Source organism: Cricetulus griseus, chromosome 4 (assembly GCF_003668045.3).
Source record: "Cricetulus griseus strain 17A/GY chromosome 4, alternate assembly CriGri-PICRH-1.0, whole genome shotgun sequence".
NCBI classification, from domain to species: Eukaryota; Metazoa; Chordata; class Mammalia; order Rodentia; family Cricetidae; genus Cricetulus; species Cricetulus griseus.
This window is the reverse complement of record NC_048597.1, coordinates 187,518,999-187,537,687: the sequence shown is the minus strand read 5'-3', so window position 1 is coordinate 187,537,687 and position 18,689 is coordinate 187,518,999.

Here is an 18,689-nt window from a genome sequence, read left to right as displayed (position 1 = left end):
TGTAAGATGGAAAGTTTTATTGCCCGAGGGAACTGTTACAAAACATGCTACTCAATCCCATGATGCTTCATCTCCACTGCAGCACTTTCTCAATGTCATTTGCAAAAACATTTTATCCCCTGTGCTCTGTAAATGTTTATAGCCCATGAGCTCTTAGGTTCAGGACTTCTCTCCAACAATTTCCTAAGGTTATGAGCCACTCAGCATCTATGTGCACCACTAATGTTGAGCTTTTTGATTCTGAGAGCAAAAGGATTGGTGTGTATCGCTGTCTTCTTGAGCCACAAGGGAACCATGGAAGATTTAAACTCATCAAGTTTCCTCCCTATCCAAATTTTCTGTTCTGCTGTCTTTTGAGCCTCACCTCATCATATCACCCCAAAGTCCCCAGAACATACTTGGTCTATCCCGTGCTTCATATCCTTTAAACCACTCAGCCTCTAACCTGACTTGATTTTATTGCTAATACACTTTATGTCTTTATATTCATATATGTATATTGTAAGGCTGGCCCAAGTCTCTGGCCAACAGGAAGCCAGCTCTCTCAGGGAAATAAAAGCTGACCCAAGACCACAGCATGTTATATTAACTCCCGAAACATCCAATTATCTTAATGGCTTGAGGTCCCCCTTAAAAATTTCTCTTTACGACAATTTCTTTGTTGTAACAGTTTCCTTTCTCCTTAATACTCTCCCACAACTGCTACTCTCTCAACCAAACTTGAATCATCCTGTAAAAACCCCAATTTCCTTTTGGAGCTGCGTCTCTCCCTTCTTTCAGAAACAGCTGGGCAGTTCGTACCTCAATAAAGCTTTGTTCTTTGGTCTCAGTGCAGCTCTGGTGGTCTTGCTTTCCAATAAACTTTAGACATATATAGACTATTATGATAAACACCTAATTAGCCCTCTTTGATCATTCATCCAGACCCGTTTCATTCTTCACATTGATGCTATCTTTCCAAAGCAAGTTTGGTGTTGTATGTTCTGCAGGAATAGACAATTTTATAGTGACAGCAATCTACCATTACAAAATCTTTTATCATTTGAATATTTCATACATGTATGCAAGTGTCTGATTAAATTCTCGCCTCCTTTAATCCCTTTATATTTTTGTTGATTTCTTTTTATCTACCAATTGGTACTGCCCTAATATATATTATCATGGTGTCATCACCTGACACCATGATATAGGCCACATCTCTAAAGTAAAGTGATTTCTTCCTCCTTTATGCCCTTCTGCTAGAACTGGGCTTTGGGTGACCCTTCCTGTTACATGCCAGAATGTTTACCTTGCTTATTGTGTGACAGTCTCATGTTGATGACCACAGCTGCTGAGTCCTGTGTGGAATAACTATGGGGCTCCAAGGACAACATTTTACCTGGTTCTTCCTAGCATTTTGTCTCTCATATTTTTCTGTCCCCTTGTCCATGATGCTCCATAAGTTTTGTGGGAAAAGGTTTATATAAATGTTCCAATATGGCTGAGCTCACAAAGTCACATTTTCCCCAACACTTGAACATTGCTGTGTCTCTGCATCAACCACCACCTATTGTGCTCAGAAGCTTCTCTGACCAAAGTTGAAAACATCACAAATGTGTGGATATAAACATAAATATGAATAAAACAGTTTGACTTGAACATTTAGAAAAACTGTATCAATAGGTTTGTCAAAGGTTCTGTGAGTAAAATTTCCAATTTAGTGATATATGGCAATAGAAGTGAGCCTTTGCAAAAACCTTTCTTGTAAAAGTTTTGGTGCATAATAGGTATTTCACAAATACTACAGAACTAATAATGGTTCAAATGTGGAGGATGGTGATTAGATTTGCATGGCATTGACATATTTTAATGTGTGTGTGTGTGTGTGTGTGTGTGTGTGTGTGTGTGTGTGTGTATCTAAAGGAACAATATCAACTAAGATATCTAATATAAATACAAAAGAACTTGAAAACAATACACTGGCATTAGTGTAAAATAATAATTTATTCATTTGATGACACAAATGCCCTCTTGCTATAAAATCTATATTACTGTACTGTATAAAACAGTTTGCAGACATTAATTTTCACAACATGATTTACTAAAAAAAACCTGGCAATTCAAGGTCAAAATGCTATATGGAATTTGGGGAAATGGAAGACACTTTATTGGAAAGAGGACTGAATAATTAACATCACAAATAAAGTAACTGATGTTTGATTAATAGTGTCTTTCCTTCTTAAGATTGGATTGTAACCAATTTTTTATGCCAGTGTGTTTGCCAGAATTAGTTTCTATATGTTGTTCTGCTTGGGGACTTTTTATCTTTCAGATGTCATACAATGTGATTCAAGCTTCAACATGAATATGAATTGCCTGGGGATCCCACTAATAACATAGACTCAGATTTGGTAGTCAGAGTGAGCCTCATTTTTCTGCATTTCTAGCAAGATCCCTAGTGGCTCCGATGCTTTGGAGGCCTGTACCACATATGAGATAAGGAGAGTTTAGGGCAGAGGCTCAAGTTTTGCTGTGCTCTGGAATAATCAAGGGATCTTTACAAACTACTGATGTTTTCTCAGAGTTAATTGGGTTGGGAATTTTCCTTGGCTTTGGGATTTAAAAATTGCCCAGATTTTCAAAGGAACAGATAAATTGAGGAACAATAACTTAGAGAATATTTAAAATGATTGCATAGTTATTTTCTCAAAACTGTTAATTATTTACTTTTATTGTTTGATTATAAGGATATGAATAAAATAATGTGTTTATGATTATATTTATTTTATCTGTGTATTAAGATTTTGGCAAAAATTTAAGGTATTAGTTAATTTATTATTTTTCACAAACAATGTACATACTTGATTAAAATAAATGGTATAATACAATGGCTCCATTTTACTAATGTGCAGAATGACTCTATATCAACAACATTTGGAAGGAATATCATCAATTTGCACATGCAAACACACATATGACACCCTCCACACTCTGCTTGACATGAGTGTGGGATCCTCTTGGGCCAAACATCCCACAACCCCTCCTTGGAAATTACTGGGTCTACTCAGTGAATAAAATAATGTGTTTATTATTATATTTATAGTTTATCTGTGCCCACTAAGAGATGAAAGGAGAGGAAGAGATCCCCACCTGCACCCATTCAAAGAAGGGATGGGAAGACAACAGTATACGAACACACTCAACAACAATATGACAAAACCAGTATCTAGGGACTCTATACCAGCAAGACATGAACATCCCAACACAGATGTAGCAGAAGAGAAGGACTTTACAAACAGATTTATGAAGAAGATAAATCCCTCAAAGAGGAAATAAGAAAATCCCTTAAAGAAATGGAGGGAAAAGAAAACCAAAAAATTCAAGAAATAAACAAATCTCTTAAAGAATGCAAAGAAAGCAAAGATAAAACAACAAAACAAGTGAAGGAAAGAATTCAAAAAGCTCAAGGATTGAAAACAGAAATAGAAACAAGAAAGAAAAAAAATAAAGAAAACACAGACCAAGGGAATTCTGGAAATAGAAAAGCTGGGTAAATGATCAGGAACTACAGCTGTAAGTATAACCAATAGAATACAAGAGATGGAAGAGACTATCTCAGGTGTTGAAGAATCACTAGAGAAAATACAGTCATCAACCAAAAAAAAATCTGAAGTCCAACAAATCCCTAACACAAAATATCCAGGAAATATGGGATACCTGGAAAAGACAAAACCTAAGCATAATAGGTATAGCAGAAGGTGAAGAAATACAGCTCAAGGGTACAGAAAACATATTCAACAAATCATAGAAGAAAACTTCCCCAAACTAAAGAAGGAAATGCCTATGAAAGAACAAGAAGCTTACTGAACACCAAATAGACTGGAACACAAAAATTAGTAGATTTGCCACAAAACAAATAAACACCAAATTTATAGAAAAAAGAAAAATATTAAGAACAACAAAGGAAAACTGCCAAGTAACATATGAAGTCAGACCTATCAGAATTACACCCAACTTCTCAATGAAAACTTTGAAAGCCAGACGGTCCTGGCTAGATGTTCTGCAAATGTTAAGGGAACATCAATGCCAGCCAAGACTACTATACCCAGCAAAGCTTTCAATCACTGTAGATGGAGAAAACAAAATATTCCATGAGAAAACCACATGTAAACAATACATATCCACTAATCTGGCCCCACAGAAATTACAGGAAGAAAAACTCCAACCCAAAGAAGATAACTATACTCATAAAAACATAGGCAATAGATAATCCCACTTCAACAAACACCAGAAGATAAAGCAGGGAGAATCTACAGGCAATATTATCACAACCAACAAATCCAAAACAAACAAGAATTAATATCCCTCAATGTCAATGGTCTTAACTTGCCTATAAAAAGATACAGGCTAACAGAATGGATACAAAGACAGAATGCATCCTTCTGCATGCAAAAAAACACATCTCAATGTCAAAGACAGATGTTACCTGAGAATAAAGTGTTGGGAAAAGATTTTACAATCAAAAGGACCCAAGAAACAAGCTGGTATAGCAATCCTAATATCTAACAAATAAGACTTCAAACTAAAACCAATCAAAAGAGATGAAGGTCATTTCATATTCATCACAGGAAAAGTCCATCAAGATGAAGTCTCAATTCTGAACATCTCTTCCCCTAATAGGAAGGCACCCACATTCATAAAAAGAAACAATCCTAAAGCTCAAATCAGACACAAAACATCACACACTTACAGTGGGAGACTTCAACACCCCACACTCACCACTAGACAGGACCACCAGACGGAAACTTAACAAAAAACAAAGGCACTAACAGATTAAGAGAAATCAATAGAACATTTCATTCAAATGCAAAAGAATATACCTTCTTCTCAGAGCCACCTGGAACCTTCTCTAAATGGATCACATACTGTGAAACATAGAAAACCTCAACAAATACAAAAAAAATTGGAATAACCCCCTATATCCTATCAGTTCACCATGGTTTAAAGTTAAAATTCAACAACACAAATTGCAGAAACGCTACAAACTCATGGAAATTGAACAATGTGCAATTGCACCAATCATGGATCAATGAAGAAATAAAAACTGAAATTAAAGTCTTTCTAGATTTCAATGAGAATGAAGACACAACATACCCAAATATAAGGGACATTTTCAAAGCAGTGCTAAGAGGAAAGTTCATAACACTATGTGCCCACATGAAGAAATTAGAGAATAGTCACAATAGAGAATTAACAGCACAAATGAAAGCTCTAGAACAAAAAGAATCAAACTCACCCCAGAGGAGTAGACACCAGGAAATAATCAAATTGAGGGCTGAAATCAATAAAGTAGAAACAAAGGAAACACTACAAAGAATCAATGAAACAAAGAGTTGGTTCTTCAACAAAACCAATAAGATAGACAAACTTTTAACCAAACTAACCAAATGGCAGAGAGCATGCTAATTAACGAAATCAGAATGAAAAGGGGGACCTAACAATGGACACTGAGAAAATCCAAAGAATCAAGTCATACTTTGAAAACCTTTATTCCACAAAATTTAAAGGAAATGGACAATTTTCTGGATAAATATCACTTACCAAAATTAAATCAAGAACAGATAAGCAATTTAAACAGACCTATAAACCCTAACAAAATAGAAAGCCATCCAAAATCTCTCAACCAATAAAAGCCCAGGGCCAGATGATTTCAGTGCAGAATTCTACCAGAAATTCAAAGAAATAATACCTGTACTCCTCAAACTGATCCATACAATACAAGCAGAAGGTTCACTGACAAACTCCTTTTACAGAAATACAATTACCTTGGTATACAAGCCACACAAAAATACAACTAAGAAAGAGAACTACAGACCAATATCTCTCATGAACATTGATGCAAAAATACTCAATGAAATACTCACAAATTGATTCAAAGAACGAATCAGACAAATCACACAACCATGATAAAGTAAGCATCATCTCAGGGATGCAGGGATGGTTCAGCATAAGAAAATCCATCAATGTAATCCACCACATAAACAAAATGTAAAAGGAAAATCACATGATCATCTCACAAGATGCTGAAGAAGACCTTTGACAAAATCCAACACCCCTTCATGACAAAGGTCTTGGAGATATCAGGAATAACTGGAACATACCTGAATAAAAACAATATGTAGCAAACAAACAGCCAACATCTAACTAAATGGAGAGAAACTCAATGCAATTCCTCTAAAATCAGGAACAAGACAAGGCTGTTCACTCTCTCCATATCTGTTCAAAGTTGTAGTTGAACTTTTAGCTAGAGCAATAAGACAACAAAGGGAGATCAAGGAGATACAAATTTGAAAGGAAGAAGTCAAAATTTCAATATTTGTAGATGATATGATTGTTTATATAAGAGAACCAAAAAAACTCTACCAGGGAACTCATGCAGCTGAAAACACCTTCAGCAAAGTTTCAGGATACAAGATTAACTCAAAAAAATCATTAGCTCTATTTTATAAAGACAATAAATTGATTGAGAAAGAAATCAGAGAAACATCACCTTTTACAATAGCCACAAACAACACAAAATATCTTGGAATAACACTAACCAAAGAAGTGAAAGACCTGTATAGCAAGAAATTTGAGTCTTTAAAGAAAGAAATTAAAGAATATACCAGAAAATGGAAAGGTCTCCCATGTTCTTGGATAGGTAAGATCAACATAGTAAAAATGGCAATCTTGCCAAAAGCAATCTATAGAATCAATGCAATTCCCATCAAAATCCAAGCACAATTCTTCAAAGACATTGAAAGAACAATGCTCAACATTATATGGAAAAACAAATAATCCAGGACAGCCAAAACAATCTATACAATAAAGGAACATCTGTAGGCATTACCATCCCTGACTTCAAGCACTATTTTATAGAGCAATAGTCCTGAAAACAGCTTGGTATTGGCACAATAATAGACAGGTAGACCAATGGAATAAAATTGAAAACCTTGATATTAACACACACACTTAAGAATACATGATATTTTACAAAGAAACTAAAGTTATGCAATAGAGAAAAGAAAGCATGTTCAACAAATGGTGTTGGCATACCTGGATCCTGACATGTAGAAGATTGCAGATAGATCTGAATCTATCGCCAAGCACAAAACTTAAGTCCAAATGGATCAAAGACCTCAATATAACTCCAGCCACACTGAACCTCTTAGAAGAGAAATTGGGAGGTACCCTGAAATAATTGGTACAGGAGATCACTTCCTGAATGTAACAGCAGTAGCACAGATGCTGAGATCAACAATTAATAAATGGGACCTCCTGAAACTGAGAAGCTTCTCTAAGCCAAAAGAAACAGTCACTAAGACAAAATGGCAGCCCACAGAATGGGAAAAGATCCTCACCAACCCCACAATCTGACAGAGGGCTGATTTGCAAAATATACAATGAACTCAAGAAGCCATCCACCAAAACACCAAACAATCCAATTTAAAGTGGGGCACAGAACTAAACAAAGAATTCTCAATAGAGGAATCTAAAATGGTTGAAAGACACTTAAGAAAGTGCTCAACCTTACCCATCATGGAAATGCAACTGAAAACAACTCTGAGATACCATCTTATACAGGCCAGAATGGCTAAATCAACACCACCAATGACATTCTTTGCTGGACAGAATGTGGAGAAAGAGCAACACTCCTCTATTGCTGGTGGGAGTGCAAACTAGTGAGGTCACTTTGGAAATCAATATAATGGTTTCTCAGGGAAATGGGAATCAGTCTACCTCAAGATCCAGCAGTTTCACTCTTGGGCATACCCAAAGAATGTACATTCATACAACATGGACATATGTTTAACTATGTTCATAGCAGCATTATTTGTAATAGTCATAGATACCCCTCAACCAAAGAATGGATGGAGAAAATGTGGTACATTTACACAATGGAGTATTACTCAGTGGAAAAAAAAGCAATGAAATCTTGAAATTTACAGGAAAATGCATGGAACTGGAAGACACCACCCTAAGTGAGGTAACACAATCACAGAAAGGCAAAGAGTCTACAATCCCCACCACCAGAGAAACTTGGAAACAAGGAGGACCTTAAGAGAGAAACACATGGTCCCCCAAAGAAGAGGAAAGGGACAAATACCCCTGAGAAAACTGGGAGCATGGGGTAAGAAGGAAGGGAGGTAGGAAAAAGAGAAGGGGAGAAGAAGAGGGAAGAACAAGAGGAATCAGGAAGACTGAGATAGGGGAGGAATAGGGGAGAGCAACAAAAGAAATACCTTAATAAAGGGAGTCAGTATAGGTTTAAAAAGAAATCTCGCACTAGGGAAATGTTCAGAAATCCACAAGGATGACCCCAACTACTAATCTAGGCAGTAGTGGAGAGGCTGCCTTTGATGTCCTTCCCTTATAATGAGATTGATGACTACTTTAATTGCCAGCCTAGATCCTTCTTTCAGTAGATGATGGAAGCAGAATCAGGCACCCACAGCTGAGCACTGAGTCACACTCCTGGAATACAGTTGTAAAGGGGGGAGGAGGGTTGAGCAAAGAAACCAAGACCTTGCTGGAGAAACCCACAGAAACAGTTTACCTGAACTAGTGAGAGCACAGAGGCCCCAGTCATAAAGCTGGGAAACTAGCACTGGACTGATCCAAGCCCTCTGAATGTGGGTGCCAACTAGGAGTCCTGGGAAGTCTATGGGACCTCTAACAGTGGAGACAGTATTTATCCCTAGTGCACAAATGGACTTTGGGAGCCCATTGTCTATGAAGGTATACTATTGCAGCCCAGATACAAGGAAGAGGGCCTAGGCCCTCCCCCCAAATGATGTGACAGCCTTTGATGATATCCCTGTGGAAGGCCTCACTATCCTTGGGGAATGGGTGAGGAGTGAGTTGGGGGTTCCGTGGGGAGCACAAGAGGATGTGAAGGCAAGAGAATAGGGGATTGATATGTAAAATAAAATTATTTCTAAGATAAAATTAAAAAATACAAATACATAGTTGCTATTTGATGTATTTATCATCATGGGTCAGGAATTTTAAGTGATTCACAAGTAACTCACAACTCATACCAACTTATAAAATAGGTATTGATATTTTGAAACTACCACACAAATGTATATTTGCTTCAGGTAGGTGACACAACTAGCAAGAAGACAAACTGAGACTAATGTAGGAATTGACCAGCCAATAACACTCTCCCAATGATTCATTTTGATGCTTTGTCTAACTTACTTGATGCCACCCCCTCCTAAGAGACCATCTCTTCAAATTTAGTACTTGAAGATAGTAATACATGGTTATGTGTCATAAGGAAAATGCTTGCTTTGTGCCTGCTCCAGGAGTAAGTAGCTTAGCTCTGGTGAAGATGTTTTACTGAAATCACCATGGAAATTTCAATGGAAACAAAGAATATATATTTCCAACACTGAAAGTAAACCAAGGTTTGCAATAATTGTATTAAAATAGCAAAATCCTCCAACATTATGGAACTGATCTTAGTGGTAAGTTAGTGCAGCTCTTAGACCTCATGAAAGAAGTTTCCTGTGTAACAGGTAGTGGTTATCACAGAGATTCAGACCTTGTCAAAATATTGAGAGAATTAGTGACTGGAGTTCTCAGTCACAGAAGGGATGTAGTGATAAATCTTTCCACCAGCTGCCACCACATTAAGATCCCAAGTAACACACAGAGACTTATATTAGGTACAATGCTGCTGGCCAATGACTAGGATTTCTTACTTGCTAGCTCAGTCTTAATTATCAACCATAATTACTAAACTACATATTTTATAAGACTTATCTGATCAAGGACTCTGGTAGTATGCATCCTCTCTTGTCGGGCTCACATGGCAGCTCCAGAGAAGACAGGGGGAGGAAGAGAGTGATTTCCTGCTTGTCCCTGCTTATATTCTGAGTCTGCCTGCTATGTCACTTCCTGCCTGGATTACAATACTTCTCTTTACTACATTTCCCAGAATACTCCTTGACTCCTATTCCCACCTAACTTGCTTCCCTATTGGCCAACAGTACTTTATTTATCAACCAACAAGACAAACATATACACAGAAGGACTTTCCCCATCATCTCCTCTTTTCTGTCTAAATAAAAAGAAGGGTTTTACCATTAACATAGTAAAATATATAACAAAACAGCTATCAAGTAAGAACTATAGTTACAATATTTAGTTCATTAACATTTAGCAAGATTTTAAGAAATCATCTATCCTGTCTTTGTGAGTCTAAGGTCTTATATGTAGCTTATCTTTTATAATAACTAAAGAAAACTATAACCATAGCTATCTGTCTTCTGGTCTCCAAATGGAGGCGTGGGTTCGCATCCCACTTCTTACACCAGCTAAAGTGGAATGCAATTAATGCAGATCTCAATGGAGTCAGAACTAGTTTGACAAACCGATGGTTTATTAGGAAGTACTCACACGATGGAGGCAGTCCTGTACAGCCAGGCGAGAGAGTTAACAGAGAGAGCCGCATACGTGTGACCCTTATATTTAAAGCCTTGCTACATCACTCTGACCATGCCCAAGTGTGCATGGTCAGCATCACCTGTGCCAGCCCCTATAAGCAGGCATGGTCAGAAATTCCCTCTACAAAGGGACATCTATGTCACATTTCCTCAGGGCTCAGGGATCATTGCAGGAGAGGGAAAAGAAAGATTATAAGACCCAGGAGTTGGGGAAAACTAGAGCCAAATAGTATCTTCAAAACATGGTAGGACCAGTGTACTCATACCCTCACACAGCAGCTACAGTCACCCACATAATCTCTGCTCAAAATTAAACCAGTCACCATTCTAGCATGGAGTGAGAGGAGCTCCCCCATCTGAGGAGCTACAAAGAGCTGATATCTTCTGGGGAAGGCAGAGTCAGCTTTCTTTAGATGGTAGCTCCTAATGGGTAGAACACATTCCAATGAATGACCCCACACCCAGAATATATTGATGGAACAAACTGGAGTTGATCGGTTTTTAAGTTTAAAAGAGAAAAAAACATAATTGGAATGGTAAAGCTGATAATGGATCTGGGAAGAGTTAAGGGGAGGATTTAGGGTGAACATGATAAAAATATATAGTGTATAAAATTCTCAAATAATTAATGAAATATTTATTAAAATATTACAAAATGGACAGGGTACACAGCTCAGTCCTCAAAAGCTTGCCTAGCTCAAGAGTCACCTTAATTCAATTTCCAGAAACACAGTGATGGCAAAGGTAAAACAAAAATATTTAAGAAATATTATGCTCATTCAGTTTTCTGATCTCTCTCTCTCTCTCTCTCTCTCTCTCTCTCTCTCTCTCTCAGACACATATGTTTACAGAGATGTATTTCTATATAGGAGAATTATGTATCTAAATTAGATTATATATGAATTCAATTTGGGGGGGAATACAACAACCTTCTTAAAGTAAGTTCTGGCTGAAAAAAACATAGGTCATACATTCTGGTGCACCAGAAGACAGGTCAGTGTTGAAACTGTGAAATGAAAGGTGCCACAAAAGATGATGAAGATGGTAATGATACTTGTCATCTCTGTAGCATATCTCTTCAGAAGCACTCACCTAGATATGGAGTATCAATTGCTAACTGGAAATCACAGGATGGGTGGATATCTTTGCCCTTCCATCTACTGGCTGTCAGGCAGTGACCTCCAAATCTCTCCCCTCCTCTTGTCCTCTAGGTACTTACTACAATCTTGCTTATGACAATTTTGCAGAGGTCAATGACTCAGATAGCCATTATGATGGCTGATAGGAAAGCCCACCTCTGGGGAAAAATGGAAAGCTAAACTCCTGCTCCAGTGAAATTTTTGCTGACCTTTTTTCTTCATCTTTTTTTAGTTCTCCTTACAGAAAAATCCCATCACTCTATGATGCTTCAAATCCTGTACCTAACTAGGTTGAGACTATGAACTTGAAAGTGTACGAATAGGCATCAGAGAGTGTGACACACATTTATATGAACATTTTAATGGGGGATAGATTCCATGGCATGTCATTAAATGCTATTTCTGGTAGATATATTATTTTTGTCCTTATTTTATGCTTTACCTGTGAATCTAGATAAAATTATGACATTAAAAAACTTCATCTTTGGTTAAAAACATTTACAATGATACTTACAACTTTGGAGCAAGGTTATTCCTCATCTGGTTGATCACTCTATTGCAATTATAACCAAAGAACCTCAAAGGGGAAGTTCCCATGCCACAGAGATGAGTTCAATTGATTATTAAGTTGGTTATTCCGCATAACGTCTTATGTCTGCAATTCTTTTAAATTTTGTTCTCTTTTAAACTTGGCATTTTTTATTCCTGAGAAAAGCCATGCCAATTGAAGGAGTGCTCACAAGCATCACTGTGTTTCAAAAGGCATCCTCAGAGCATCTAATGTCTAGACCAGTGTGGACACTCAATAGGCCTGAATAATGCACAGCAGGAATTTGCTCTGACATCGTGCAGCTGTGGCAATGCAATTTCAACATCTTATAACAGCAGTTGCTCAAAACTATGGGTAAGAAGTGAGATGGACAAATTGTCATTACAATTAGTATCAGCTGTACTTTCTGTTCTCTTCTTTTGATAGATCAAGAAGGACCAACTGAGGATAAGACAGAGTATCTCAACAATACCCAACAGGTTCTCTAAAGATAAACCAGGAATTAAAATTTAAAGGTGAACCTTCATTTTAGTTATTTTGTTTTTCGAGATAGGGTTTCTCTGTGTAGCTTTGGAGCTTATCCTGGTACTCACTCTGGAGATCAGGCTAGTCTCGAACTCATAGCGACCTGCCTGCCTCTGCCTCCCAAGTGCTGGGATTAAAGGCGTGCACCACCAATGTCCGGATTAAAGGTGAACCTTCTATTGCAGGTATTTTGAATGAAGTATGCCAAGCAGCATTTCTATCATTTATGGATGTCCTAATATGAACACCAATTCTATTAGCAGTTTAAAAAATAAATTCAAATATACTTTAAAATGTGGGTTTGCCTATCTTTGTTTCCTATTTAGAAATGGTCCTATCATTGAAAAAGTTAGTGTACTATTTTCAAGAAATATTGTATGCCACCTTAATAAATGAATCTGGCTTTCAGAACTCCTAGTTGAAAAAATGTTTAGAGGATTTGGTAAGTTTGCATTATTTTGGTGTTGTACTTCACTAATACTTAAATTTGTTAATTTTGAGAACGTTTTGTCAAAGATTAAAAAGAAGGGCCCGTTAATGGAGAAACCAATTGTTTCTTTTTATTTTATTTGAGTCTACTTTACAAGAATGGATATACATCTGGTATGTAAACCTGATCAAAGGCTCATAGCTGCGGAGGTCATGGGCCCTAAGAGGGGAACTTTCTTTTTCTAAGTTGACATGATATCAACCTGCCTTCTAAATGTTTGTGAGTATAGCTATAGACTAATGTTTCTCTTGGCCCCTGTCAGAGAAGCTCTGCTTTGAAGTGTGTAAGGAATAATGCAGAGACAAGTCCCTATACCTTTCCATGATTAAGCAAAGTGAAAATAATAACTTATAATCAAGTGGTATATTCAGTAAAGTTGCAACATACAAAAATCAGTGTCATCACAGAAACTACATCCAGTAAGTGATGGGAGCAAATGCAGTGACCCATAGCCAAGCATTGGGCTGAGCTCCTGCAGTTTAGCTGAGGAGAAGGAGACAGAATCATATGAGCAAGGGAGACAAGACCATGATGGGGAAACCACAGAGACACCTGACCCAACCTAGTGGGAGCTCATAGACTCTGTGATGTCAGCTGGGTCATCTACATGGGACCAAACTAGACCCTCTGAATGTGGCTTGATCTGTTTGGAGGGCCCCTGACAGTGTGATAAGGACTTATCCCAGGTGCATGGACGGCTTTTTGGAGCACATTCCCTGTGGTAAGATACCTTGCTCAGCCTTAATGCAGGGGGAAGGGGCTTGGTCCTTCCTTAACTTGGTATGCCAGAGGGGGAACCTTAACCCCTCTGAGGAATGATGGGGGTGTGTAAGGGGGTGGGAGAAAGGGGGAACTGGGGTTGGTATGTAAAATGAAAAATATTTAAATAAAAAATGTATAAGAATCTGTTGCATTTCATTGTGATAATTATAAAATTATTAGGGACCGAAATAGGAAAATTCAATTTGTAATGACATAAAACACACAAAAAATTACTTCTAGGAAATGAAAGGTTTATATAGTGAAAACTAAAATACCAATGACAGAAATGAAAGACATGCTGATGAAATTAACTAGTGTTAGCATGTTCATACTACTTTAATTTGCAGAAACTGATATGAATTACAGATACATAATTCCTATCAAAATACTAATGATTTTTTAAAAGAAATGGAAAAAAGCAAACAACACAATATGTATGTTTAAACCAATAAAATGAATCATGGCTTAGTTACTAATTTATAATGAGTTTCTCTTCATTTTATTTTTCTGAAATTGTGTTCATTGCATTTTAAGACATTTTCCCCATTTTTTTTTTTTACATTCAACACCAAACACTAAAATCAACTAATATATTTTGGTTGTTTATAATAGTTGAACTTGTATTTAAATAGTATTCTGTGTTAGCACAGAAAATAGTCAAGGATGTTTAAATTTATCCCAATTCACATCCTTATTAATAAATTAAAACTCCAGACAATTGTTTTGTTTTAATCTTCCAGGAAAAAGTTCAGCATTAAGGATAAATGTTTTATGTAAGTGTATGGTGTTTTATTTCAGAAAATACTTGTATGAATTGCCAAGGCCTAAGTGCTATTCACTGTTGAATTATGCGTGGTTGGTGGTCAGGTATTTTCAACAAGTGCCATGCCAGTGACAATTCATTCAAGCAGTAAATAAAAGGTTCTTAAGGAAGTTAATTTTTAAAACAACAGAAATGTTAATGTTATGCTATTAGAAGAGGATAGATTTACTTATTCTTATCCTTAATTTAACCAATTGGGTATTTGAGAAATGCTTATAATTTTTGAAGTGTGTGAAAATATGATATGAGTGAAAAATGATTCACTTCTGTTATTTAATACTATGTCTTAGGGTAAAATGTTATTTGTAACTTTTTAGCTGTATAACCTTGCATTACTTAGCCAAACCTTGCATCCAATTTATCCAAATTTTAGTTACTATATTCTCTTGAAAATTATGGAAATAAGCAGTAGTTTGATTATAGTGTTATAAGATAAAATAATCTAATACCTATCAAGAGCTTTGGCCTTCTTTTGTGTCTCATTTCATACACATTCTTGAAAATACAAATCTTTTATCATATTTATTATTACTAACAATAGATATTTGTAGCACAACTGGGAAGGTTGTGACTGATTTCAAAGATGCTGTGACAATGAATAAAACCAATTAATTATAATAATCCTAGTTAATGTACAGCTCTTTCCGAAACTGCTATTTGTTATTCTTCTTATGCTAATATTCCCCATAATATTACATAATTATTGTGATTTAAAGTTTACAACCATATGGAGTGATTAACCCAGAAATGAGCAATCGGCATTTCTGGATTATCAATTAACTGTTCTATATTCAAACATCCAATGAAAAGTAACATTGAAATAAAAATCATAAAACCTTTCCATGCGGCCAATGCTCTGCTGCTTCCGAAGCCAGTTAAACATGTGGCCAGAGAATGACTGAGTAGAATTTCTTATGAAGACATATACAACTACATCAGAAATTAAGAACAAATTGAATACAGCGGGACATTAAAAGATATCTATGACATGAAACAATGGGACTCATCCAAGGAAAGCAATATTGCTTAAACTCATAAAATGAACCCAAGTAACATGCCATAGTAAAAAATGAAAAGAACTCATAAGCATCTCAATGGACACATAACAGTATGACAAAATAAATACCTTTTCATGATTAAGCAACAGAAGCAACCAAAACCATTCATCAAAACTACATAATGAAAAGGGACATGGCCAAAACAACCTCAGCAATTATCACATTATGCTGTGAAACATGGAAAACAGCCCCCAACAAGATCAGGACTAAAAATCGAGGTTCACGAATTATTAGCAACATTGTTCTCGAAATTAGGCATAAAAAAGAAAATAATGTATGCATGTAGGTTTTAGAAGGGAAGGATTAAAATTAAAATTGTCACTGGGAGATGCCATAATCACACACACACAGAGTCACAGTCACACATACAGATATTATAATTAGTGAGTCCTGCAACAATGTAGGACATAAGAGCCATACAAGAACACACATATTTCTATAAACCAAAGGCTGGCCACACCTCAATCTTGCCCCACCCATGCCCTCTGCCTCTGCTTCAGGTGAGTGTGGGCTCTGCTTGGACCCAACTCACAAGATACCCCCCTTGGAACTTACTGGGTCTGCTCTGCTTGTACTGGTTCCACACTGGCAGAACGGACCACACAGAGTCTGGCCATGCCTCAGTACTGGCCCCCCATCCATCATCCACCATTCCTGGGTCAAGGAAGAAAGAAAAAAAAAAAGGATTTATTAAAGACTTCCTGGAATTCAATGAGAATGAAGACACAGCATACCCAAACATAAGGGACACTTTCAAAGCAGTGCTAAGAGGAAAGTTCATAGCACTAAGTGCCCACATGAAGAAACTGGAGAATAGTCACACTAGAGAATTAACAGCACAACTGAAAGCTCTAGAACAAAAACAATCAAATTCACCCCGGAGGAGTAGACACCAGGAAATAATCAAATTGAGGGCTGAACTCAATAAAGTATAAACTAGGAAAACAATACAAAGAATCAACGAAACAAAGACTTGGTTCTTTAAGAAAAATCAACAAGATAGACAAACCTTTATTCAAACTAACCAAAAGCCAGAGACAGCATGCTAATTAACAAAATCAGAAATGAAAGGGGGGACGTAAAAATGGACACTGAGAAAATCTAGGAAGTCATCAGCTCATACTTTGAAAACCTGTACTCAACAAAATTCAAAAATTTAAAGGAAATGGACAAATTTCTAGATATATATCACTTACCAAAATTAAGTCAAGAACAGATAAGCAATTTAAATAAACATATAACCCCTAATGAAATAGAAGCTGTCATCAAAAGTTTCCCAACCAAAAAAAAAAAAAAAAAAAAAAAAAAAAAAAAAAAAGCCCAGGGACAGATGGTTTCACTGCAGAATTCTACCAAAAACTCAAAGAAAAGTTAATACCAGTACTCATGAAACTGTTCCACACAATAGAAGAAGAAGTGGCATTGCTAAACTTCTTTTTCAGGGCTATAATTACCTTGGTACCTAAGCCACACACAAGACACATCTAGGAAATAAAAGTACAGAACAATATCTCTCATGATCATTGATGCACAAATACTCAACAAAATACTGGCATGTCAAATCCAAGAACACATCCACCATGATCAAGTAGACTTCATCTCAGGAACGTGGGGATGGTTCAACATAAGAAAATCCATGAATGTAATCCACCACATAAACAAAATGAAAAAGGGAAATCACATGGTCATCTCACTAGATCCTGAAAAAAACCTTTGACAAAATCCAACAAGCCTTCATAATAAAGGTCTTGGAGATATCAGGGATAACAGGAACATACCTAAACATAATAAAAGAAATATAACAAACCAACAGTCAACACCAAACTAAACGGAGAGAAACTCAACTCAATTCCTCTAAAATCAGGAACAAGACAAGGCTGTTCACTCTCTCCATCTCTGTTCAATGTTGTATTTGAAGTTCTAGCTAGAGCAATAAGGCAACAAAAAGGAGATCAAAAGGATACGAATTTTAAAGGAAGAAGTCAAACAACATTATTTGAAGATGATATGGTTGTTTACATAAGTGAACAAGAAAACTCCTACAGCTGATAAACACCTTCAACAAAGTGGTAGGATACAAGATTAACTCAAAAAATCAGTATCCCTACTATATATAGACAATAAGTGGGCTGAGAAAGAAATCAGAGAAACATCACCCTTTACAATAGCCACAGACAACATAAAATACCTTGGGATAATGCTAACCAAACAAGAGAAAGACTTGTATAGCAAGAACTTTAAATCTTTAAAGAAAGAAATTAAAGAAGACACCAGAAAATGAAAAGATCTCCCATGCTCTTAGATAGGTAGGATCAACATAGTAAAAATGACAATTTTGCCAAAGGCAATCTACAGGTTCAATGCACTCCCCACCATAATTTCAACACAATTCTTCACATACCTTGAAAGAACAATACTCAACCTTATATGGAAAAACAACCCAGGATAGCCAAAACAACCTGTACAATAAAGGAACATCCAGAAGCATCATCATCCCAAACTTCAAGCCCTATTATAGAGCTACAGTCCTGAAAACAGCTTGGTATTGGCACAAAAATAAACAGGTAGACAATTGGAATTGAATTGAAAACCCTGATATTAACCCACAAACCTACAAAAACCTGTTTTTGACAAAGAAGCTAGAGTTATACAATGGAAAAAAGAAAGCATCTTCAACAAATGTTGCTGGCATACCTGGATCCTGACATGTAGAAGATTGCAGATAGAACCATATCTATAGCACAAAACTTAAGTCTAAATGGATCAAAGCCCTCAACATAAATCCAGCCACATTGAACCTCTTAGAAGAGAAAGTGGGATATATCCTTAAATTAATTGGTACAGGAGACTGCTTCCTGAACACAACACCA